A 26750-nucleotide genomic window follows, 5' to 3' on the forward strand; every position below is an offset into this window, starting at 1 on the left:
TCACATTCAAAAGAATGCCTTGAATTACTAGGAAGCATTTTAACACTGATTTGCTTAAAAGATAAAATCCGTAGCACACAACATGACAAAAATTAAGATTGGGTTCAGGTTTGTTATTTTGGGGGCTGTGTGTGCTTCTGGAATCACAGCCCTTCCAAGTGTGTGGAAGGCTGCAGCTCTATGAAGCTGTTTCTCTAAGCCCCACCACCACAGTGGATGTTCAGCATATGTTTTCCTGCACTTGGTTGTGAATGTATCAGGCTACTCTAGGGATACGGAAAAGCTGAGGCAGTGAGACCAGCAAGCACATATGTAAATACCAGGTGAAAAAGTTGGAGAAGATTCATTGAGTGAAAAAAAAAATGTAGGCAATTTCCTGGAGACATTGTGTTTTCATTCCTCACTGCTCGCCCTTGCTAATTAATTTACTATATTGTCAACATTATTCCATTAGTTATATGCAAATACCAGGCTCTAATATCATGCAACACCAAAGATAAATATTTGGTGACAAAAATAGACTAGAAAAAGCAAGCACACAGATTATATTTAAATATATTATGTGCTTATTCATAAAACAACTTTTTTTAACCTAAGGAAGGAATAGTAAGTGTACCTATGGCAAGAACTGTCCCATTCACGTGCTTTCACCACTTTCTGTCATGTTTGCCTCAAGCACAATGGTCCCCCTTTTACCTCTTCAACTTCATAACAAAAACATTAAAAATACAGTATGTCCCATTGCTTTAACACGCCCCCAGTTTTGCCAGTATCAGAGTCAGAAACTGTTGTTGTTTTTGTTTGTCCACTGATGTAGAAGAAAAGGAAGACCATTAAACAATGTTGTCCTCTCTTCACGTGTTGTGAGATCTTCTACGCTAAGCATATTGTCAACTCTAAAAGCAGGTCCCTAGCATTTGCTTAAAGAGCAGCATTGTCACAGACTGGTCATCCTTAGACCCCAGGATAGCAACATAGTGCAGAGCGCCGGTGGGAAGCAAAGAAAGCCCCCAGCATTTAGGGCTTTGAATGATGGTGAACTGAGCTCTTCTGAGACTGTGCGGCCGGCGGGGTCCGGGGCGTCGGGGTGACTCACAGCCCGTTGCATTTCCCCCCTCGCGCTGAGCCAGGCGAGGCCGCGCCAGCCCTGCAGCCCTGCAGCCCTGCGGCTGCCGCGGTGCCCAGACCTCAGCGGGAGAGGTTGCCATGGACTGAACATAGAGATGTAAATATACATCAAAGCACAGAAACGTGGACGTTTTGATTTATTTGACTTCCATTTCAAGGCAGGCAAGGCTCAATTTATCAAACCAGCAAACGGTGAAAGAGTCAATAAGATGCATCGTTTAGGGAAATGCCCCCAGGAATTGATCCAAAATATTGGCATAATATTTAAATCCATTTGCCAAGATCATCAATCATTCGAGTCCCACAAGCAGGCAGGCAGTGGAGCAGAGAGGCGAGGAGGCTGTGTGGGGACCCCGGCTCAGTGTCTGCTGCCTTGCCACATGGCCCCTGGCACGCGACCTGCTCTGCCACCAGCTGCCACCTCGCAGGGGAATGTGAGAAGACTGCTACTCCAGGCATCACCAAGCACTCTGTATTAAAATCCTCTAATAAATTACACTGCAGCTATTTAGCTAATTATCACTATTTGAGCATATATCCTGAATGCATCCATCTGGAACCTTCAAAATCGACCCACTGTGATATGATGAATGTATATGTCATGGGCAAGAGAATGCTCCAAAGGAAAAATTTAGCATTATCCAGAAAGAGATGCAGAAAGTCCTCGGTCATCCATACTGTGCTCAGCCGTAGCTTCATCACCTGTATTTTTTATACTGAAAAGTGTGTTTATTCTCTACATAAAAGACTACTAAGCAAATCAGCAATAAGAAACAAACCATTTAATCCTCTGGGCACCACATGGTAATGTAATTTTTAAATTCTATATGGGATATTCAAAAGACTTTAAAACAAATGGCTCTGTTGTTGTCACTATCAAAATAATAAAAATGTCCTGCTTTTAAAATATTTCATGCCCAGATTAGAGGAGGCTCAGGAGACATGGCAGATAAATGTGGTGGGATCCTGGATAAGAGAAGAAGGTTTGTAGGGCAATGGATGGACTTGAATAAAGAGTTGTGGGTTAGTTAATGACACTATCAGTGTTACTCTCCTGGTTTGGGTCATTGTACTGTGGTCATGTAATATGTTAACATTTGGGGAAGTAGAGCAAAGGGTGTATGAGACCGCATTTTGCTATTTTTTGAAACTTGTAAATCTGAAATTATCTCAAAATAAAGAGTTAAAAATATTCCACGAATCAGATTTTTCAGTCATATTTATCTTCAAATAGGTTTGTTTAGAGAATATTTCCTGTAGTATTAATCTCTGATTGTAATTTTATATTCCATATGGAATCACAGATTGTCAAGTCTCAATAGATTTATTTAGTTTATTGATGGAGGAAAGATTTAAAAAAAAAAAAGCAATATTTAACAATTAGTTTACCAAGTGCCAGGTTGTAACCAACTCTGTTGGTTGTCTCCCAATATCCGCTCACCTGTTTTTTTCTTCCACCCAAACCCTGATTTTATTCAGGGCCATGTGTACCCAATATGGGTGACAGTCCATTCAGTCTCCCTTGAAACTGGGTGGCCCAGGTGAGTCAGTTCTGGCCAATAAGCTAAAATGAGAAGATGCAGGAACTACTTCTAGAGAAATTTTTCTTTCCTGATAAAAGAACATATCTGATTCCTTCCTTTCCCCCCATTTTACTTACTTTAAATATAGCTACGATGTATGGAATTCTGGCAGCCAACTTGTGGCCAAGAGGCAGAGCCCAAGAAAACGACAGAGATGCCAGGACCAGGGTGATAAACCAACCAGCAGCTAACTTACCTCCAGAATTTTGATATGGGAGGAAATTAAATCCTTATTAGTTTGACCCAGTGTTGTGTATTTTTTTGTTACTTGAAGCTGAAAACATTTCTAATTCATCCAAAAGATTTACATGAACTATTTCATTTCATCCTCACAACCATCCCTTGATATAGGCATTATTATAATCACCCTACCCATTATACAGATTGGAAAACTGAGTCTTACGGAGATTAATTAACTTCCCCACAGTCATACAAGTAAGAGTGGGTCTGTAATTGGAATCTAAGTGGGCCTGGCTCTAAGCTTCCTTCCATTTACACCACACTGTCTCTGCACGGTCACGTGTACACACCACATGGCAGTGAAAGTGCTAGATTAGGATACTTGCCCAGACTTACTCAAGACTCCAAATTTCCCCAAAGCCTGGCTTTCTTATTTCTATATAGCATGGCAAGTAAGGTGTGCAGAGGAATTTCCACATCTCTGATACAGCTTTATCATTGTACACCCCTGTGGAACAGTTAGAACTAGCTTTCTTTCCTTTAATTTATAGTGAAGACTTCTCTGCAACAAAAGCTGTGTGACCAGCCCAAGGTCTGTCTCATAGTTGGACATGAGTGGGCCTGAGGAGGGATATCAGCTTCCTGGCACCTTGCTCGTCTGCTCTAATGCATGGCATTTGCGTTCACGTTTTAATCACTGCGAGCTTTTCCCTAAACAGTGCGTCTCATTGACACTTTCACCCTTCACTGCATTGACAATGTGTCTCATTGACACTTTCACCCTTCACTGCATTGTAGTCTTGCCTGCAATGCAGTGAAAATCAAATGACTTAAAACAGTGGAGAAACATGGCTCTGAATATTTTTAGTTGAACGTCAGTTCATATTCTTTTTAATTAAAAAATAATGTCCAGCACACCTTGACGTACGATGTTACTTTATTGGGTACATACTTAGTTTGTCTGTGCTATACTGAGGGTATGTGTAGGGAACCTGAGAGGTGGTCACCAACCCTGGGGTTATATTGAAGTTTGGGAGGAGGGCAGATATCAGGATGCTATAAATGGGAGGAGCTCTGACTGGGAATTAGGAGATATGATTCCAAGCCAACTCAGCTTCTAGAAGGCTGATTGCTATAACCATGGAAGTCAATATTGAAGAAGAGTCTGGCATATTATTGCTCAAAAATATCTGCTGCCCATCCCAACCAGACCTTCCCTGGGTCAATAGCCACAGTTATCTGGACTAATAGAAGATGGTCAAAGGATCAACTAATTTTTAAAAAAGAAACTGTTCATAAATGACTAAAAGAATCGTACATTGATAAATTATGCATGAAAATTATAGGAGTAATATTAACACTCATGCTCTATACTCCTATTTTTCTAGCAGTCTCCACTCCCTCTTCTCCTCCACTTAGTGGTATAGGGTAGATAAATCCAAGGAAGATGCTATGCACACAGGTTTACAGGTGGTAACGACATTTATATTTTTGTAGAGTGATCTGTGGAATACTGAGTGTATCAGCAAGAAGGGGGTTGGTGGTTTGTAGGCTTCTGAATCATTGTTGAACTTCATTGAAAATGCTGCTCCCTTGGCGAGGGAGCAAACCAAACCCTATCTTTCCAGGGCATGGAAGACAAATGGTTACACTAAAAGGCTCTGTGTATGCCCATCACTAAAAGGCATGATTGAAAGAGCCAGGCTTTGGAATCAGATGTTTTTGAATTAGACCCCCTGGCTCAGCCACACAAATTATGTCAACCTATGCCAGTTACTTAGACCTCTAGGCCAATTCAAAGGAGAATAGTAATATCCTCTTTGTGGTGTGATTTTATGAACTTAAAAAATATTGGCATAGATTATAGCACAGTCCCTATTCAGACTCAATAAATGATTGGAACTAGTGGAGGCAAGAGCCAGTGCTCACCAACCTTCTACTCACCGCTCACTTCCCACTCCAGATACCCTTCACTGTTGCCCTTCTTATTTCTATATTGGTTATTTCTATCTCTAGCTTGATATATAGCCTTTTAGTGCCTCTTCAATTCTCTAAAGACCTCAGTAGTGACCAGAGATATGAAAAATAGCATGACCCTTCTTTTCAGGGTCTAAAATGCTTGACATTTAAACAGAAAGGAAAGACCAGGTTAATAAAATATGTTTCTTTTTTTTTTTTCATTACATTCACTCAGTCCCACCCAACCTATTGAATTGGGCTTCACTTTAAATGTCTTACTTTAAGCACATTTTCCCAAAACTTGGAGAATTGTTAAATAATGAAAGAAATTATCAGTGGTCCAGAGTACAATCTACTGAGTTCCATACTGATTGACATTGTTTGTTATATAGCAGAGTGGGGCATAACATGGAATGTATGGTTTATATGGTTCTATATAATCTCTTCCACTTGGGAAAAGGGGATGGATGAGTAAAGGAAGTATGAGTTATTGGATGTCCTGGTCAGTTAAAGAAAATGGACAGAAGAAATCAATGGTCTGGAAATCCTACCACTCATAGATATTCCAATGTTGCTTGATTCCCTTGCCTTCCCTTTGTACATGGATTCTTCTTGTGTATATCATTTTAGTTTTTGTTATTGTTTTACCAATTTACCATAAACTTAATGGCTTAAAAATTCAACTTATCTCTTACGGATCTGGAGGTCAGGAGTTTAAATTAAGGTGATGGCGGCGCTTTGTTCTTCCTGAGGCTCTGACAGGAGAATCTTCCCTTTATTTTTTTTTTAGCTTCTGGACACTGACTACCTGCAATAATTGATTTATGGTCTGTCTCTCATCACATTTCCTACTACAAACTTCAACCCTCCTGCCCCCCTCTTGTAAGGACCCTTGTGATTAAATAAGCCAGGATAGGGTCCTTAAACTTATCCTCAATTTAATCTGCACTTTCCACTCAACATGTTCTCCCTTTGGAGAGCAGCCACTGTTATTCAGACAACCACATATATTGACCTAGATGTTGCTTCTGTTTTCGATTTTACTGTTCCTTTGTGAGTTTCTGTATACCAGTTCACCTGGCTATGGCCCTGGATTTCAGAATCTGTTCTCATCTTTGTCAGTTCAGCCTCTGAGCTTGGCATGCCCCCACCATAATGGGGAGATCACATTTTGGCCTGCCCTGACAAGGTTAGCCAGCCCACGCTGTTTTCTAAGGGGTGCCGCTTTAATGAAGCCAGGTTAACCTGATTGTAGGGAGAATTTTGACAGCCTAAAAATAAAAATAAGAATTTGACAATAAGCCCTGACTAATTATCAGCTAGTCTGAACAACAGTTTTTCCTTGTCCTCTGGGATCTTTGGTATTGAATTTGGAGGTGGAGGCTGATGTATGTCAGGTTGTTGTCCATGGTGCTGAACCACCTGCTTGCTAGGGTTCGCTTGTTTCTCCTGACCTTTGGGACGCGAGGGACTCTGTCCAGTTTTCTATCTCTCCCTAAAATTGTGAGGTAGTTGAGGAAAGAAGTGGTTAGGGCTATGAAGGGAGCTTAGTGAGAGAGTATAAAATAGAGGCTGTTGCCCTGAATAAGTTGTCAGGTAAAAATTAGAAAAACATTTTTGACACAATTTTCAAATAATTATAAGTACAAAAAAAGATATCACAATTCACCATTGCATAAATATCAAATAACAAAAGGGGATTAGGACATTTGTATGTTGAACCGTGTAAAAGGTGCATACATCAAACAGAATAGGTATAAAAAAAAAAAAGTACTGATTATTAGTTGAATTGCACAAAAAATACTCATACTCAAAATTGGTGGGGTTTTTTGTTTGTAATTTGATGGAAAATACTACCTTGTATAATTTTACCTCTATTTTTTTTATGCCATGCATTTTTGACAGCTCTGTTATGTTTCTGAAGGCTACTTTCTGTCCCGCCCTCCCTCTCCTCCCTCTCTCCCCTCCACCCAGACACCATCATCACACACTATGGTAGAAATAAGGCATTCCATGAATTTCTCTCTCTCCACACCCACCTCATCAAACTTTGGATCCTTGACCTTATCTGTGATATTTATTTATATTTACCTCCTGATTTTGCAAACCTCCAATCATTAGGGATGGAATTCGAATCAGGAATGGATTTTGGGTGCTGCGTGTCTGTGACTCACATTATTTGATAGATTTCACAAAAACCAGTGATTATACTTTTGTTTCACTAATTTTGAACTTCTGTGAGATGCAGGAATGGAACATGGGCCAGGAATGGAAAGTGTCTGCTGCACACATTTTTTTATAATTAAAAACCACAATAGCAGTCTTTTTACATGTTCATAAGACCTGTCAAAGCAACCTCATTGCAATCGAATTATGAAAACATTCTGCTATTTTCCCACACTCTATTAATTGTAGCTATTTATTTGGACACACGAGAGGTTTTAGACATGTAGGTGCAACAGTTGTCTATGTCATTTTCCACCTGAAAGTACTGGGTTTTTAACTAGGAAGCCTTAAAACAGATTTCCGTTTTCGTTTCTCAGGATTAAAAATAGACGCCTGTGACATGTGTTTCCTTAATGCAAAATGTGAGCCAAAGTTTTGTTTCTGTATTTAATAATAACAATAATAATAATATTAATAACAATAATAATAATAATAATAATAATAAATGTGCTGATAAATAAATAAATCAGTCTGAATTCAGAGCCCTTTGTTAAGTGAAACATTAAAAAAGACATCAGGGTAGATGCCTGCCAACACTTGGGTTACTAAATTGTGAGTGAACTACTCTTGGTTACAGAATTAGCATCATACAGAAAAATGAGGTAGGTTTTTATCCTAATTGCTGATACCCAAAAATTCTAGTTTTGCTTAGGGCACACCTCCATTTTATAGCTAGTTAATAAAGAAGACTATAGTTTAAACTCCGTGTTGCCATGGAAACAACCAATTAGATGTGTAACTGAAGAGATGGAAGACAGCTGCCAAAACTCTCAGGGAAAAAAAAAATGATCTGGGTTGGCAACCTACAAGAAACATTGCCTGCTAAAAACTCTTGCCAGCTTCTCCTAGCACCGGCCTGCAAGATTATATCCGAACAAACATCTTGCACCCATTTGCTAAGTGCTGCATCTGTAATATATTCTAAAAGGATAATTGTGTCTGGGCCTCAACATATGTGATGGGGAGGCAGGAGAAAATTCTCACATTTTTTAAGATAATTTTTCTCATATGTTTCTGATAACTTCATGGCACCAACATCAACACAAGAGAAAGAAAAGAACTTTAAGTGAGCTAACGCTAAGTTCAGAAGTGTATTCATAAGTTGTATTTGAAATATTCCTATGTTCATTGTTTATCCATGACCATATATAATGCTAATGTTTAGGAAAATTAGAATTATAGAACTTAAATGAAATATGTGAACCACTAATTTGGAGTTTTGATGTTTAATTCTTGTAGACCAGTGGCACTCTAATTACAGATGTATCTTAATTTCTATTTCCTAATTACTCTGTATATTTATTTTGCTTTGTTTTCAAGAAGCTCAATATGCAAATAGAATGCATTACCAAAATAAAGAATTAAGTTGAAGATCACATTAGAATATATTTTACATGCATCATCCCAGTCAACCTCTTAACAGCCTAGCGAGGCAGGATGTTTTCGTTTTCATTTTTCATGTAAAGAAACTGAGATATCAAAGGTTCAGGGATTTGCTCACTGCCACACTTTGTAGTTAATAGTAGAATTAGGGGCAAAGCCCCCTCTGGTACCTCTAAGACCTGGCGTTATTTCACTCTACAATATGGCTCCCCCACTAGCTTAAAATTAAATGCACCTGGATCTCAGCCACTAATGTATCAAATAGTGTAGCTTTTGAATCTTCGCTCCAAAAAGGTTTTTTAGTTGAGACTCATCAGTTAGCAATGTACTTATAAGATATTCGCTGTTGTCCACCTGTGTCTTCCTCTTATTTGTATGTAAATGAATGGAAGTTAGAAGAGTAAAACGGACAGTGATGGGGATCACATTTAATTAGCATGAAATGACACACAGTGGCTGTGTTTAAATCTTGTTAAGAGATTGTCAGACTAACAAAATTACAAATACATGCAGCAGGGTTTTGATTACTGAAAGGGAATTGAATCAAAATATAGAAACTTGACACAGAGCTCTTGGGTCTTAGGAAACACATAAGAATTTCCTTGGAAGCAGGGCATATAGAGTGTGTAAACTCTTACTCTGTTCCTGTTTTAAGTAAATTCTAAGCTTGGATAACTTGTTTCTTATATTGGCATGGTATTCCTTTGTGCAACAAGCACTGTTGTTCCATTCAGTCTGGAACTAGACTAATTCTCTTCCTATAGCTACGTTGTGGCAATGTGGCAAACAAGACACACAGTTTCACTCCCCACACACATCAACAGTGAACCAAACAAAATAAATGTCCATGAGAAATATGTTCAGAATAGGTAGTTTTGTTTAAAAATTGGTCAAAATTTACAAGTGCAACCAACAAATAATTATATTTCCCATTTTTTGTACCTAACTAATATGAAGCAATAATGGTGTAAATTTATGGGTATCTAAGATGCTTATAAAATTTAGGTATCCTTTCTCAACAATAAAGGGTCATTATATAATTTTTATACATTGTAATGTATTTTAGGTTATTTGAAGGATATTTTTGGTTAAAGTCCTATTGCATGTTTAACCTCCCTTCTTTCAAATATCTCTCACTCTCTTCAAACCACCAACACAGTTGCAGACTAAAATGATGACTCCATGTCTTACTTTCTATCTCAACTTCTCTACTCAACACCTCTTTATTTTGGCCTTCCTTCCTTTTTCAGTAGTTCTCAGCCCTGGGAGTACATTCAAATCACCTACAGAGCTTTCAAAAAATACCATTGACTGGGTCCACTCTGGACTGAGTAGTTAAGAATCTGGCCTGAGAACCACTGACCTGATTTTCCTCCCTAGAAGAAACATCCCTCTTCTTTACCAAAACCAAGGTCTTCACCTGTGGTCAAGATTATAGCGCCTCCTTCTCAAGGTCACAGCTTCCTGAATCCCTCCCTGTCTCATCTTCATCATTCTTCCTTGCCAGTGGTTTAGTTTTCTTAGCCTGTCAAGCAGCTCAGTCCTTCCCATCCACCAAAACTTCCCCAAGACTCTTTTAGATAAAGTGAATTCCTGACCACTACCACCCCCTACCCCAGATGTATGGATAGCTGCAGGCATCCCAGTCAGCTTTCCAGTAGAGTTGAAATGCCTTAAGAAGGTTATACTTCCCAAAGCCAAAGAAACAAGAAGAGACTTCAGCCAGGAACGAAAACTGATCATGCCTGAAGGGCTGATATCACCAAGGATTATGTCTTGCAGTTGCAGAGCCCCTCCTCTCAAGATCAAAGGCATGTGTTTGCTACTAATTCTATGTGATAGGAAGTTTGCTGTGAGAGGTCAGTTTTAATTGTACTTATCAAAAATTGTCAGTGCAGTTAATGACATATACTTTTATGGTAGGTCTTCTTCCTGCGTCTGGAGCAGAGTAGAAAAGCCATGTCATTAAAAATGGAAAAGAGTGGCTTAGGATCAAGTATTCTCTTGTCTCTCACAGGGAGTGCCTTTTGGGGTAATGTGGTTTTCCAGTTGGTTTCCATGTCATTCTGAGTTATAAGGAAAGCCATCCATGGCCCATTAAAAAGCTGTTTCATCAGAAACCAACTTATGGATACAGAGAACAAAGTAAAGTGATGGTTGCTGGGGCTCAGGAAGAGGGGTCGGAAAGGGGGTAGGGAATTAAGTACAAACTTCCAGTTATAAAATAAGTCATGGGGATGTAATGAATAGCATAGGGAATATAGCCAATAATAGCGTAATAATTATATACAGTGACAAGTGATTACTAGGCTTATGGTGATGGCTTCGTAAGGTATATAAATGTCGAATCACTATGTTGTACACCTGAAATTAATACAATATTGCATGTTAGCTATAATTAAAAATAATTTTTTAAAAGTGGTTAAGATCACTTAGATAAAAATTTACGTGGATTTAAACTTATTTTGAGTATTTTAATCATAATTCATACAAAATAAATGTGTGTATGTGTCTGCGAGTTTTAAAGTCTTGTATATAGTCAACAAACCAATGGCAATATAGTGAGGTTAAAAAGAGACATTACGTGGTCTTTTTCAAAATTGCTTGAGGTATTGATTTATAGATTTTGCCCAAGAATTGTCATGGAAAACCTATTTTGTCGCAAAACTCAATAAGAATTTCTCATTTCAAAAAGCAATTTATTTTAAAAACAGGACCACTTACTCTTTGAATACGTGTTTTTTTAGTAAAGATTTCTGAAATTTCCATTTATTGTTCTTTTCTCCTCAAGCTTAATTAACCCTACATTATTCCAGGTATCCTGCTTGTGTCTGTCAAAAATGCATTTGAAAACTAAATGCCACATCATGTGGGGGTTGAGTATAATAAATGATTTCCCTTTGTGCAGCCGTCCTTTGGAACATGAGGGGGCCAAGGGAAGTCTGGACTTATAAAGAGGTTAGGGGAGGGTGACTAACTGGGTTACAATTTCCAATGTTGTGTCTGTGTTTCTTTGCTGAAAACAACGCAAATTCTTGTTGGTTTCACTAAATAAATAGCAAGATTAATGGTAAATATTCTGTATATAATTACTCATTCAAAGGAAAAAGTCAAAGGTTAGCTATGGTAACTTGTTTATATTTATTGGATTGAAGGAAGCCATATTTGTGTTACTGGAAGGAATCTCAGGTAGAATCCACTGTATATATATATGTATATTATATATGTTACATATATATTTGCATTTGCAATGTCTATATCTGTATGTATATAAAATGTGTGTACATATAATATGGGTTTTTTTACATTGTAAATCACTCACACTCTACTAATTCAGAGTATGCCATAATTTGAGTTAATATTTCCCAAAGGTTACCTGCTTCATTTTCTAGAGGAAAAAACCAATTTGTCAAGTATATTAGTCCCACAAACCAACTTCAAAGTTAGTAAGAGATAGGAATGGGTTTGAGGTTGACACAGCTGTATTGTTTATTTGATAGATTCCTCTGTTACAGGAGCTCAGTGAGTTGTAAGTGTCCTTTCAAGCAGATAGAGCAAAACTTCTGGGACTTGTAGTTGGAATTACTCTACAAAAGATTAAAAAACGATTTTTCTCTTCAGACTTTTCACAAAACATTGCCCTTCAATTAATCTACATTAATAGTTTTAATATTCTGAAGAATTCAGTATAGAAACGGATGGACTGTAATTTAGTGTACAAATGAATGAGCCAGAGCAGTCATTTAGTCAGATTTTTTTTTTTTTTTTTTACCACAACCAGAAACTAAGTTTGCCTCTGCCACGATGTACCAGAAAGTCAGGAAAATTCATTTTCTTCTGGTGCAGTAGCTCCTTTTGGCTATAGAAAGGATTAGCTCTGTGGTTCCACTTATTAAGAAACTGTGGCTGTTCATGATCTCAGTATCACTGCCTTAAACTCGAGGGCCAGGCTGTTTCTAGGAAACGCTGCGCAGGCTGTTGTAACAGTGATTCCCGAGGGCCTCTGTGAATGCCTCTCCCCTGTGCCACTGCGGCCTAATTTCAGTCAGAGGAGAGGGCCCCAGGAAGGATTTTGCCAGTGGAAATGGGAACTGAGAGTAAATCTTATATTTGACTATATGAAGAGAAGTTCTACAGCTCTGTTGGAGGTTAAATTTGTGATAAATAGAAAAATAATTGGAAAACCGAAGCAATTGATAACTATAGAAAAATTTTAAAGTTGTTGAAAAAACTAAAATGCAGTCACGGTACACTACAATCTTGTTTATGAATAGTATTTCCATACCGCTGGAACTGGTTTAACCAAAAAGTATGATATAAAAACTACACGGGGAGGATGGAGGAAGAGTGTGTGTGTGTGAGTGTGAGTGTGTGTGTGTGTGAGTGTGTGTGTGTGAGTGTGAGTGTGTGTGTGTATATGAGTGTGTGTGTGTGTGTGTGTGTGTGTGTGTGTGTGGTAAGTTGGTTGGCGGTGTTGTATTGAAGAGTAAAGTGGTGTGTTCAGTAATAAGGAGCCAATATAAGTGTCTAAAATTGAGAAATAGAGATGTGCTTTGTAAATATGTTCTTTCAGGTAAATCATGGTAGATCAGTTAAAAGAGTTTCAAGTGGCTGCCTCAGGGGAGAAAGCATTTGAGCTTTTAAAATATATAATTACCTTACTTTGATCTAAAAACAATAAAAATGTAAATGTAATTGAGAAACTCAGCAGTGGAGACCATACATGTAGATATCTCTTGCTGTAAAGAGAAGCATAAAAATGGAGCCACTGAGGAGTTGAGGGAAGACCTTTTCTTCAGGTGGAGAGGTTGGTCTGTGCAGTTCTTGTTTATAGGATTAAAGAGTTGAAATGGAGAGATTAGTAAGACAGGAGAAATGGAAAAAGATTTCAGAAAGCACAATTCTTGAGAAAGGAAGGGTGGGATGAGGTCTACATCCAAAGTGAAAGCATTTGCCTATGAAGGGATAAGGGATATTTAATTCACTCTAAGGCAGAGGTTGAGACTGGGCAGGCGGCCAGGGGGTGGGAGATGTTTAAGAAGAAATGATACATAAAGTAGAAAAAGCTAAATTAGGAAGGAAATGTAGTAGAGTTGCCAGGCAATACTGAGACTTTATTTAACATATGCAATCATAAATTTAAAGTGGAACCAAACAGCTATAGGATTTTTCTCCAACAATATAAGTAAACTATTGTGCAGGCAGAGAGAGAATGGAAAGTAGGAGCAATGAAATTTGGGGTTTGACACATGAATCCAGCAGCAGAACAGAGAAGCAAGAGAATGAAGGTTTTCACATGGAAATGAAAATGGTGGTGATGAGTCAGGAGTCTAGGCTGGGCAACGGAGTATGTGAAAAGAGGAGGTGGCTGAGGAATCGTGAGGGAGTGGTGGGGTTAGAGTAGAGTCAGTAATGGTAAAAAATTGGAATCACGCAACTCTCATCATGTCCAGCAAGCGAGCTGGAAGGCAAAAGGAACATGAGTGAACTAGGAGGTGAGAAGGTCCTGGGTGTGATGCTGGGAGATGACTAAGGTAGAATGGAAGAAAGGTCGTAAGGAACTAAAAGGCCAGGGCCCTGGATGCTCAAGTTTCCAAGGACGGTCATTGTGAGTCATTTGTGGAGACACCGGACCTGACAGCGGTGAGGGGAGCGTGGGGGGTAACTGGCTGCCGCAAGTCGCAGAGGAGCGTAACACTGCAAGAGCAGGGAGGCAAGTGGCCGAAAGGAGGAGCAAGATCACCTCCAAGCCCCGAGGCCCAGGGGATACTGGAGAGGGCTGCAGGAGAGGAGTGTGCTCGGAGGACAGCTCTCGGTTAAAGGCCTGACCTGCAGGGAGCATTCGGTCGTTGGGGCGGGGAGGAGGGGACCCAGATTATTGACTGAGCAGCGGTGGTCACAGTGGGAAGGGTTAGCAGGGGACCGAAGAGTCAAGTTTCGGATCGTGAGACAGACGTGTGGGAACGGGCATGGGGGTCACCAGACTTCACAGGAAGCTTGAACTTTTGACAATGGCGGGGTAAGCAGGGATGTGGGGCATGAGGAATGAGCTCTGAGTTTTATCAGCAGATGGGACTCAGTTCGAGCACAGGAACCCTAACACTCAGCCTGGCAGAACAGGAGGGAGTGTTCCCCCCACAGCCTGCGTTGTTTCAGCAGTTCTAGGCGGCCGCATTGTCCACCCCCCACAATGGCCAGTGTCGTTGCTTTGGTAGAGGTTACCTTAAAGAATGGAACAGTGTGATGTCGTGTAGACATGAGAGGAGAGCCTAGCAGGCCAAGTGTGACTCTCACCACTCTCGCCAGTAACCTGGGCAAGCCATGTCACTTCTGAGTCTCAGATTCCCCATTGAAGAAGAAAAATAGGTAGCCCGGGTTTAAATTTTTGTGATTATAACATTAAATATATGGAAGTATGTTTGTAGCATTTTAAAATTAAGGATTTTGAACCACAATATTGAACAGAAATCCTCAAGGATATTAACTTATAAAGAAGCACAGTTGGTGGGCTTCCTTTTGGGGCATATGTGTTACTCTGCCATTTGTAACTGAAAGATATATGAGTATATATTCCTGCATAAATGCATTGTACATATCTATCGGTCACCACCATCATTTTCTTTTCTGCTTTTATATTTCTTTTTTTCCTATTCTTGCATCTGAGGTTTAGGTGTGCCTATGTCCGCAAATCAAGATCATAACCCAGCGTTCAGCTTGGTGAAGCAAGCTTCTGTCTCACCTGCACAAGAACTATGCAATTAACAGCATTTCAGAAAAACAGCTTATAATCATGAGATTTAAAAGGATCCCTACTTGGGCTTCATAACTTCCCATCTCCACATGTACAGAGCCATTTGGGGGCTCTGCACGGCCCTCACCAAACAGCTGTGGAAGCAACTGGGGAAGAAAGAGTGGAGGCTATCTGTGGGTGGCCATCTGCAGCACAGGCTGAATCCACATTTACACGTGCATCACACACACACACACACACACATACAGCACGGGGCAGGCTTCCAGCAGCAACCTGGTCACCTTTGCATCAGTTGGTTGTAAACTCAGATGAGTTACTTTGCAGTATTTTATAAACAAAAGAAGAGATACAGTAGATGAGAATGGTGCCTTCATCTTGCTGTGCTTCCAAGAGTATAAGCCAATCACCGCTTCCCCACTCCCAATTAAAGGAAAGAAATGAGCCTCAGACATGGACTCATGAGCCCTCCTAATATTAAAAGTCACATCGCTGATGGGAAGAAGATGAAAAGCAATGTGGATTACCATATTGGAAACAGAGATGAACTAGCAGCTGCATGAATTACCATATCAAAGAGCATACTGTCCCAGTGATAATTCTCAGGCAAAGTAGATTCGAGACATTTTTCGATTAAATCCTTTTAAGCCATGTCTCAGTTCAGCTGCATCTGGTATATATTGTGGCCTTTTGCTCTAACTTTGCAGCAGTGTGAAATCCCCAGCTTTGGCTGTAGCAGCATGTGGCTCTGGGTGGCATCTGTAAAACATTGACACTTCTTAATTTTCATAATAAACAGAAAATACTTTATAAAAACAATATTCGATATTGGAATTATTCCATTTATCTGACTAATTGGGCTAGACTGTCATGAAGTGAGCAGAAAAAAGCAACACGCAAAAATAGCTTCTGCTTGTGACCTAATTTTCTAAAACTTGTTTTCTTCTAGTGCAAGTGCTACTAACTGTGGAGTCCTCACAAGTTCTAGGCTTTTTGATAGATGTTTCCACAGGAGAATTGCAATACTGATTTAAGGTAGATGGCATTAGAAGATTTGAGAGGAAGTGGTTTGTTTCCTCCCTCCCTGCCTCCTTCTTTCCTTCCTTATCCTAAGAATAAAATAAGAGTGACATATTATAGAACTTGCCATGACTGGACAACCAATAAGTAGAAGGGGAATTCAAATTAGGTCTACCACTACCTAGATTTCAAAGTTTTTGATTGTTTTTTGATATTTCCTATTTTCTTAAGTTGCCCTTCAGTTTCCTGTCAGATTATGTTCTTTAAATGCCGTGACAGTGTTCAAGACTGTCAGTTTACACTTACAGTGCCAACTCTCTCTTTGGTACTGGAAGGGTCATTCCACATCTAATAAAGCTAATTAGCAGAAATGTAATCATATACCAGGATGGAGTTTGTGGCTTAACATGAGTTTGATATGGTCAGTAAAAAGTAAATTAGTTTGTAGATAGTCTTAAGCCCATGTCCAAAAGTTTAACTTGACTCAGTTTAATCAAAAAATTAATTACAAAATGCATATAATGCATAAGGAACTTATAGATACAAATGGATGCAGAGGTGAGAATAGTGGCTGATTGAGGGCATGGCCAAAAGATATGTCCGCATTCTACATAGTAGAACTTGTGAATGTGGCTTTAGTTGGAACAAAGGTCATGGCAGATGCAATTAAGTTATGATTCTCAGATGAGATCATCCTGAATTCTCTGGGTGGTCCCCAAATCCAATGGTGTGTGTCCTTGTATGAGACCCACAGCAGAGAAACACAGAGCAGAAGTCCATGTGATGATGGAGGCAGACATTGGAATGATGTGGTCACAAGCCAAGGAGCACCTGGAGCCTCCAGAAGCTGGAAGAGATGACGAAAGAGTCTCTCCTAAAGCCTTCTGAGGAAGCAGGGTCCTGCCGACACCTTGATTTCAGACATATGACCTCCAGAAGTGTGAGAGAAAAAATTTCTGTTGTTTGAAGGCACCAAGTTCATGGTAATTTGTTATGGTAGCCCTCAAACATTAATTAGGTAAAAGTGGATCCCCAATAAAGAGATTATAATATATAGTATGCAACAATCTGTGCAAATGCTAAAGTAAAGTAAAGGTATTACAATATAGGGGTGAAGGGGAACTTATTTCAAATAAAGACAGCTGGAAAGGCCTTTGAAAGAGGTGTGCCTGGGTCAGGGCTTTACTGAGACAGGAGGAAATTTCAAGGACATAAGAAAAGCTAAGATGATGGGGTTCAGAAATATAAACTATCTGAGTCAATCTGGTACCGTAGTAGGGTCCTGAGAAAGGAAGTGATGTAACCAAAACAAACTTCTAATACCATGAGAATTTAGTTGTGTTCAGAAACGCAGAAAACCTAATTTCTGTTGTAAGGCTTAGACTGTGGAGAAACCTACTCTTCCCACCCTCCATCTAAAATTAAGTTTACTCTAAGAAATAGACTTCTGAAGAAGCACTAGTAAGGAAATAAATTTAATTTAGAGAGGAAAAAAATCCAGGGTATTCTGAAAGCTCTATAATGTATTTAGATAGTAACTGATTATAGTATTTAACATGGACTAATTTCTGTTTACACAACTGTCTCCTTCACTCACGTGCTCTACCTGAGCAGGGAGATGCATCCTGTAGTAGTTTGTAGGCTGCCACAACAAATTACCACAAACTGGATGGTTTACACCAACTGAAATATATTGTCTCACAGTTCTGGAGGCTACAAGTCTGAAATCAAGGTGTCAGCAGTGCCAGGATCCCTCCGATGGCTCTAGGGAAGAATCCTTCCAAGCCTCTTCCTAGCTTTGGGTGACCCCTGGCAGCCCTTGAATTCCTTAACTTTTAGACACTTCACTCCATTTTTTGCCTCCATCTTCACATGTCCTTCTCTGTGCCTCTGAGTCCTCTCCTCTCTTATAAGAGTACTATTAGACTGAAGCCCCAACCTAATCTAGCATAGTGTTATCTTAACTAATTACATTTGCAAAAATCCCCATTTCCAAATAAGTGTCACATCCTGAAGTTCTGGTAGATACAAGTTTGGGGGGAACATTCTTCAACTCACCATACATCTGATGCATAGGGCCTAGCCCAGTGTTTGACATAAAGTTGGTAACCATTAAATTTTTGTGGACTGATGTTCATGAATTATGTGACATTGCTGGAAAATAAAATATGGAAGGGAATCAAAAGAGACAGGAGGTTGGAAGAGAGAAGAGAATCTTTTCAAGTGTTGCTTAGAGGTAAAAATCCAAAATTTGTATCAGGGCCTATAAAACCTAGTAAGATTAGCCCAAGTCTGCCTCCCCAGTGGACCCCAAGCTTCTTCCAACTTCTTCAGGTCCCATTCCATTCATCTGACACATTCCTCTCTATTATCCACCTAACTAACGCCATATCCTTAGCTCTTGGCTTAAATGGCACTTCTTCAGAAAGATGAAATATCTCCAAATGCCCAAAGGATTGATGGCCTTCCTTTATCAGCAGTTGTCACAAATTGGAGCAATATTTTTAAGAATACAATAATTTTTTAATGTATATTGCCTTCCCTGTACCAGGAGCTGCATGGGGACAAGAGCTTACCTAACATGCTCCCAGAAGTATCCTCAGTGCCTAGAGTGTTTTATAGGTCCTTCTATATGACAGCTTCTCAGGTATTTTAACACTAGCATCATGCCCAGCCTAAGACTTCTAAGACTTCTTCCACCTAAACGGACCACCTTTGGCCTAAAGTGAATTTGCCCTGCCCCTTAAGGCAACCCAGTGCCCCCTGGCCCGTATCTGCTGAGCACAAAGGTAAAGCCCAAACAGAGTGGCGTTGTTCACGGTCATCAGCCACCACAACCCTGGCAGGTTTGCAGGCTGTTCATGCTCTAATTTCATCACTAATGAGCTCCAAACCCAGCTTTGGGATCACCTTTTGCCCCTTTGTGGCCTCCACACACAAGCGTTGGCTGTGTTTTTTCCATCGTGTGGGTCCCTCCCATCCTCTGCAGACCCTCTGGCTCCTAGCCTCTCTTCTTCATTTCATTTTGAAGCCAGCTCTCTGGCTCTGCTTCCATGGCTTGTGGCCAGCTCTGGGGCAGATAGACCGGGTTGCTGTTGGAAGACCTTGGGACGAGGCTGTGAATCGCTTCATCACACTGATGACTTGCCTTTGAACAAAGACCTTCTAAAGGGAAACACTCAAAATGAGATAGTGCTTTTGGTACTGTGACATGCCTGGGAGGATTCATGAGGGGCAGACTCTGAACCTTGAACTTGCTCTGATGCTGCATAAGACGCCATTGGCAGCCCTTTAACACTGTTTGTTCCTGTTTAGATTACCTTTCATTAAAATCTCCAGATCATTTCTACAATGGTGCCAAATGTTAACTCTCCCTGAACTCATGAAACTAGGTGTGTTTTTTATGTCAGGCCGGATTTTAAAATTTAACCCTACCCCATTTTATGTTGTTAAAGTCAGTTCATTGTTGCTGTAAGTTGAGATCACTATACATGATTATTATTTTTTAAATTATATTCCATAACAGAAGAAAAGTAGCATCACTTAAGCAAATGAAACCTTTCCTCTGAGTGTAGAATCTGGAGTTTTGACTACGTGGAGCTCAGTGACACTTCCTCTCCTATACCTGTATGACATTGGGAACTTGTTCAACCTCTCTGTGCCTCAGTTTCTCAGCTGCAAAATCAGGGACTCATAATCACATCTGCCTTAGCGCAGCACCATCAGCTTTAAATGAGGCAACTCACATGAGAAGTTGAGCGTGGTGCCCACCGCTTTTTTTGTGCTAACTGAAATGTTAGCCATATTTCTGTGTCCATTTATTATTAAAGTTCCCCACACCGGCATTTTTCTTAGCAAATCGTTTTCTCAGATGACCTCTAGCCTTGTCACTGCCCAAATCATTAAGCGCTAAAGAAAACTTCCTGTGATGAAGATTCCTCTTTCCTTTTCTTTATCATCATCAGGTTATGACTTGCTTTGGAAATCTCCCACAGGTGGTGCATCCTTTTTAAAACAACATAGTGGCTGGAAATCTCCACTGAGATTTTAGAGCAGCCTTTCCAATCCAAAGTTTAATCCCTAATCTCAGAAGGAATGGCAGGCACAGACTTGACTCTAAGAGAAGAAACTCAGAAAATAGAGGCACAGAAGTGAAACACCCTATTTTCCAAACTGTGATTCATTAATGAGATGCTAATGAGTTTTCTGTGTGAATGGTTCTATAAGGACATCTGTTTGGAAAATTAAAGTAAAATTAAACAGGCTTGTTTTAAGGCCCCAGACTTCTTAAAGTCCTTCTAGCCTTGGGAAGTCCATGAGTACTCGGTGTCCCTCGAGAAAGGGTGGTTTAGTACAGTAGACAGAGTGTGGTCTCTGGAACGGCTGTGCTGTTCTGGACTTCACATTTAGTGCTATAAAATGGAATCGCAATTTAAAATAAACCTCTGATTGAGTCTAACAAGTTTAGTTCTGTGGTTCTTTGTTTCAAATATTATTTTATCTTATTTCACTTCCTTATCTCCATGAAGAACTTGGTTTTTATTGTTCAGATAAAAAACCTATTTTATTCCCAGTATAAGGCTTCTATTTGTTGGGATGTATGCCTAGTCTTGTATCTGAATAGTAAATAATTATGTTTTACTAAAGCATACTTCATGCTTCAGATGGCATCTAGGGTCCAGAAATGATGTGTAATTATAGAACAAACAAGGTAATTGGAGACGATTCACTAGAGAGATCATTACAAAGTGGAGGGCAAGGTTAAAAGGGACCCTACAAAAGATGAGCGGGACCCTGTGCTAGCTCCTGGCCTGACAGTGCAAAGGCAGGCATACTCCTGGGGTGCTTGCCAGGACTGGGAGGGAGCTGGAGCTATGTCTGAAGGAGAACCCTTTGTTGGGTAGAGGAATGGCTACCTGGGGAAGGTGTCAGATAAAGGCCATTACCTTTCCCTTCTTTTGCCCTGTCTGTTTCTTCTGGAATGCCCATTGGTCAATTCCAACTAGGAGCCAGAGAGCAAAGGAGCCTTGTTGTCTAGAGGTAACCCTTAGAATCCTGGGCACAGAGCAGGGTATGGAAGGTTCCAGAGTGGGTCTGGTGGAACAAATGCAGAACTTGACTCCAAAGAGTGTCCCATGAAAAATAATCCAGTTACTAACTACTTTGGAGATAGTTTTGGTTAGTAATTAAAGAGAGAATTTTTGTCATCTGGAGCTTTGCTAATAGCTAACCGTTATGATACTATAATAATAAATGGGAAAATCCCGCTTGATTTCGTATATCACAAACGCAGACAAATAATAGAGAAGTGAAAATGTAATGCATATTCTGGCTTAACTGTCAAGTATTTTGTGTTAAAGCAACTATCCTTGGACTCATGATTAAATGAGGCTCATCAAGTACATTCCGGTTGAGAGAAAGTAATAATTAGGGTGTTTTCACTCTACTTTTTTCATTCAGTTTGATTTGGCATGCATTCATTGCACACCAGGCTGGTCATGTGCTGGTCAATTATACCTCAATAAAGCTGGAGGAAAAAGATAAAACTACTACTCTCTCACACCCCACACCAAATAGCATGAAGTCTATTGCTTGACTTTCAGGCATTTGATTTTCAAATGTTTCCCAGGATGCATTATGGACATAAGTGTACACAGTCATACCTTTCCTAAGGATGGACTGTCATGAGGAGAAATAGACTTTGCTGGGCCTTCTACCAGCACATGAAGTGGCATTGCCAGACCATGTGCTAGTTGTATTTTAATTTCTTGAGGAACTGCATACTGTTTTCCATACTGGCTATACCAGTTACATTCCATCAGTATTCTTGCCAAGAGCTGTTATCTCTTGTCCTTTTGATGATAGCCATTCTAACAGGTGTGAGTTGATATTTTGTTGTGGTTTTGCTTTGCATTTTCCTAACAGTAATGTTGAGCATCTTTTCGTGTACCTAGTCGCCATTTATATGTCTCTTTGAGAAAAATATCCATTGAGGGATCCTTTGCCCATTTTTTAATCAGGTTATTTGGCTTTTTGAAATTTAGTTATATGAGTTTCTTGTATATATTTTGGATAATTCCTTGTTGGATATGTGGTATGCAAATGTTTTCTCCCATTCCATAGGATGCCTTTTCATTTTGTGATGGTTTCCTTTGCTGTGCAGAACCTTTTAGTTTGATGTAGTCCCATTTTATATTTGTTTTTATTGCCTTTGCTTTTGGTGTCAAATTTAAAAAATCATTGCTAAAATCCATGTCAAGGAGCTTACCACCTATGTTTTCTTCTAGACGTTTTATGGTTTCAGGTCTTACATTTCAAGTTTTAATCCATTTTGAGTAAATTATTGTGTATGTGTAAAAGAGGGGCCCAGTTTCGTTTTTTTGTATGTGGTTATCCAGTTTTCCCAGCAATTTATTGAAGAGACTATCTGTTCCCCATTGAGTAATCTTCACACTCTCGTCAAATATTGGTTGACCTATATTAAAGGGGTTATTATTGGGAACTGTTCCACTGTCCTATGTGCCTGCTTTTATGTCAATACCATAAGTTTTGATTACTCTAGCTTTGTAATGTAGTTTGAAATCAGGAAGTGTGATGCATCCAGCATTCTTCTTTTTCCTTAGGGTTGTTTTGGCTATTTGGGGTATTTTTTGGTTTCATATACATTTTTTTCTATTGTTGTGAAAAATTGAAAAAAGGCTCTCTCATGCCTGTATCCACTAAAACCTTTACTTAGCCAGATGAATAAATCATTATATTTATGATGCTGTTTTGTTCTAGTATATTTGCATTTTAGCAAGAAGGGAGGGAATGAGCATTCTCTTTTAATCTGGAGCCTAACACAAATGTTATATCTATTAGCTAAAAGCAGAATTATGTATACAGAGTCCACTTTTACTCCAGAATGCCTTTTTATACATTTGTGACATTTCCACAGAAAGTTTTTAACACTCACACTGTTTCCAGGATATCTCAAATTGCTCTGTTAATTACTTAATCCAAAAAAAGTGACATCTTCTGGCCAAGATGAGAGATAACTGGTAGACATCTTTAGAAGTGATAGAAAATTATGAATAAAATTTAAAATAAATAAGTAAATAAAATGTGCTAACCAAATGCTTTAGTTTTAGGCCATGAGCATTTTATGGGTTCTTATTTTCTTACCCGCATGTTCAGAAGAACGAATGACTGATCAGAACGAATAATATCTCCCTTGACTAAATATGGGTAGATAAAGCTAGAAAAAGTGTTTTAAAATTGGCAGGCCCTTGTGGAAAATATTGCCATAGCCTTATAAATGGGGTAGTGAGGAAATTTTGCTCACAGATTCCCTGGCCTTTCCTTATCTTTTGGTGTGAGTTGAATGACTGGCTTTGTGAATACTAGATCTTTGTTTTTTTTCTTAACAACTTTAGGATACAAGGCTAACCAGTAATCACACAATTGTAGGCTGATATTAGGCTCCTTTATTCCTGATTTGCAACAATAAAAAACCTATTGTTCACGACCTAATAACAATGTACAAAAGGAGAGGGTTTTTTTAAAAAAAGCAACAGAATGTCCTTCCTCCATAGATAGAAATTTGGCTTCAGTACAGGCCAGAGAGAGCAAACAGGGCACATTTCCTCTGGGAAATATTCTTCAACTTTTTTTTAGCTTCAGTTCTTAGTATGATACCTTAACATGAATTGTTCATGAAATTTTAAAAGACAATTTAAGTTTTAGGCTGGTGGATAACAGCTTTGCCAAAGGAAGCCTTACGTGTGATTCTGTGACACCCCATGCCCAGTCTGGATTTTGTGCCTTGTTTTTCTGTAGCCTTCTTCCTCCAGGAATCCAGCTTAGGGACCAGAGAATCCATGGCTGTGATGAGAGTAGATGAAAGGCCTCTGAAAAATACTGGGAGGGATGGGGGGGGGGGGGGTGGAGTGGGATAACAAGGTAGTAGCACACAGAACTAGAAAGACTTTCTTCTTATAATTTGACTAACATTTTTCTAAACATGTAATTGTTTGCAGTTCAGAAGGATATAGTGAAAAATATTCCACTTGTCACACCAGGGTTTTTAATGCTTATCTGTTTGGGAAGTTTAACATAATTATCAAAATCTGATGCAATCTGTAAGCCTTAAACTATATAGAATTTTAATGAAGATATATCTAAAAGTTGGATATTACAGTTATCACTTATATACATTTCTATGGTGAACTCTTTAAATTCATGTCCTTTAAGTGTTGCTAATTTGAACTTAGAGTCAGTCACAAGAATCATCAGCAAACAAATGGTGAGTTTGATCATTAAAATCAGCTCAAGGTTTTGCTTTGTGTGTTTTTTTAAGAAGTGGATATGAATACCTTCACTACTCTTTATTCTTAGTGCCACGTGGGGAGGGTGGGAAAAAAATAGAGGAGAGAATAATATTTTTATTTTAAGTTAGAAGGAAGTGAGCACACATCTTAATATTTTTGCTTGTTCAGAGATCCAAGTGGCCTTGAGCATCTCATTGATTTCAGAGGCACACTCATCAAATTACTACCATAAATACAACAGATAAAGAGAAAAGGCAGTTACATCTTAAAACTGGGGTAATAGCAGACCTCAAAATATCAAATTTATTATTCTCAAATGTCTTTATGATAATCAATAATCTACTTTTTTAGGTAAGACATAACCCATAATCTATTTTTATCATCTTACAGAGTATCCTAGGTAACTTAGTTGATAAGTTTTCTTACTAATATAGTATGCCATTTGATGGTCAGTCATTGTATTATCCATAATGTTTCAATGGTGTGAATTCTCCCTTGAGTAGATTGCCTGTAGAATAAAGTATTAAATCATGAAGACATCTTGAGGTGTAATAGGATACTCAAAATCAACTCCAAAAATCTCTGAATGGTTTTCTGCCACAGAAACTAAGCATGCCTTGTTAGCTAAGGAGAGACAAGTGGGGACTTTGCTATGAATCATAGTAATGATAAGGTCACTTTTGCCAATAAATCACCAATGCGGAAGACTAGAGGGCAGGTAAATCTTCTAACTCTGGCTGACAGGCCAAATCCAGCCTGCCAGATGCTTTTGTAAATAAAGTTTTATTGGAACAGAGCCACAGTCATTTGTTTATGCTTTGTCTGCAGCTGCTTTTGCACTGCAATGCAGAGTTGAGTAGTGGCAACTGAGACTTTTGGCATGCAAAGCCTCAAATATTTACTCTCCATTGCTTTACAGAAAATGTTTGCCAACCCCTGCTCTGTTAGCTTTTCTGTTTAGAATCTGCACCACTTCCTGACCCAAACTGCCTAATGAAAATAGAGTCCTAGATATAGATACTGGTAATTGCATGAGAAAAAAACTTCCAAGCAGTCAGGTTTCATACCCTGCTGTGATATCATTTCTTTTTATATGGTTTGCAAATGAGGGAAGATCCAGAAGTTTTAGCACTTCTGCAGTAAATATTTTTCCTCCTACTGGCACATTCCAGTATCCACTGGGATCCATTGCATCAGGCCAGTGAGGATTATGGAATTCCCTCAGTGCTTGAGATGCTGATCAGGTTGGCCAAGTCAATACCAAATTAGACACAGAAAAAGTAGCACAGAATGGATTTACAAAGTGTATAATTAGATCCAGAATTACTCCATGGGAGACTCAGAGAGGTACTGCAGAATGGTTGTTTTACTTTCATTAACTGTATATTTTCATTCATATACATGATAGACAAAGAAGGAACACACTATCACAATTATCATGAGACAGTACACTTTGTTGTCTATTTTTTAAAATAAAATTATTTGTAGAAATCTGAACTACAAAGTGGATTTCAAAAAGAAATACAACACAACTAAGATCATCTTGGTTGTTGTCATGAGTGTAGCTTTTAAGAAGGTTCAATTTTGCTCTGTAAATTAATCTTTTTGCTATGAAAATAGAGGTGAGATAGAATATGCAAGACTAGGGTGACCAATATAATAGGAGATCCAGTCCCAAACACTTTTAAGAGTGAGAATGGCACTAGTAATAATTATGCTGGTCAATAGATATAATGTAGGACTATCCTGTACAAACCTGATGTCTGGTCTACAATATAAACATGATTATTGATGGCTCCTGTTTCTGCCAGTGGCTTGAAAGTGCTTGACTTCATGGCTGAGCTAAGTCATGCAGTACCTTTGTGAGAATTACAAGAAGGCAGTGCTTTGTGTGGCCAGCTAGAGACAGGCTCTCTTTCCTTGGGGCTGGTGCAGCCCTGCTCCATGCATAGCTCACTGAATAGTGGATTGAATCTCAGCCCCAAGCTGGGATCCCTGGCCAAATATCTGGCAGAGTATAACCATATATGGCTGTTCTGCTTGGCACTGGAAAAGGTAACAGTAGTGAAAAGAAGCTCATGAGGACGTATCTTGTTCAATACATGCCACTTTTTAGTCTTGATCTAAAATCAGTATTATTGGAAGTTTTATATTTTGGGTACCTGGAAAAGACCATGTTTTAATAAAAAGAAATTAATACAGTTCTTAAGAATA

General features: G+C 39.1%; 1 protein-coding gene across 2 annotated transcripts in view; it reads left to right on the forward strand.

Moving 5' to 3' along the window:
• FBXL7 (F-box and leucine rich repeat protein 7) overlaps positions 1 to 26750 on the forward strand; it is a 299181-nt gene that overhangs the window by 182289 nt on the left and 90142 nt on the right. The window lies entirely within an intron of this gene.

Source organism: Miniopterus schreibersii (assembly GCF_964146895.1).
Source record: "Miniopterus schreibersii genome assembly, chromosome: 3".
In the NCBI taxonomy this organism is placed as follows: domain Eukaryota; kingdom Metazoa; phylum Chordata; class Mammalia; order Chiroptera; family Miniopteridae; genus Miniopterus; species Miniopterus schreibersii.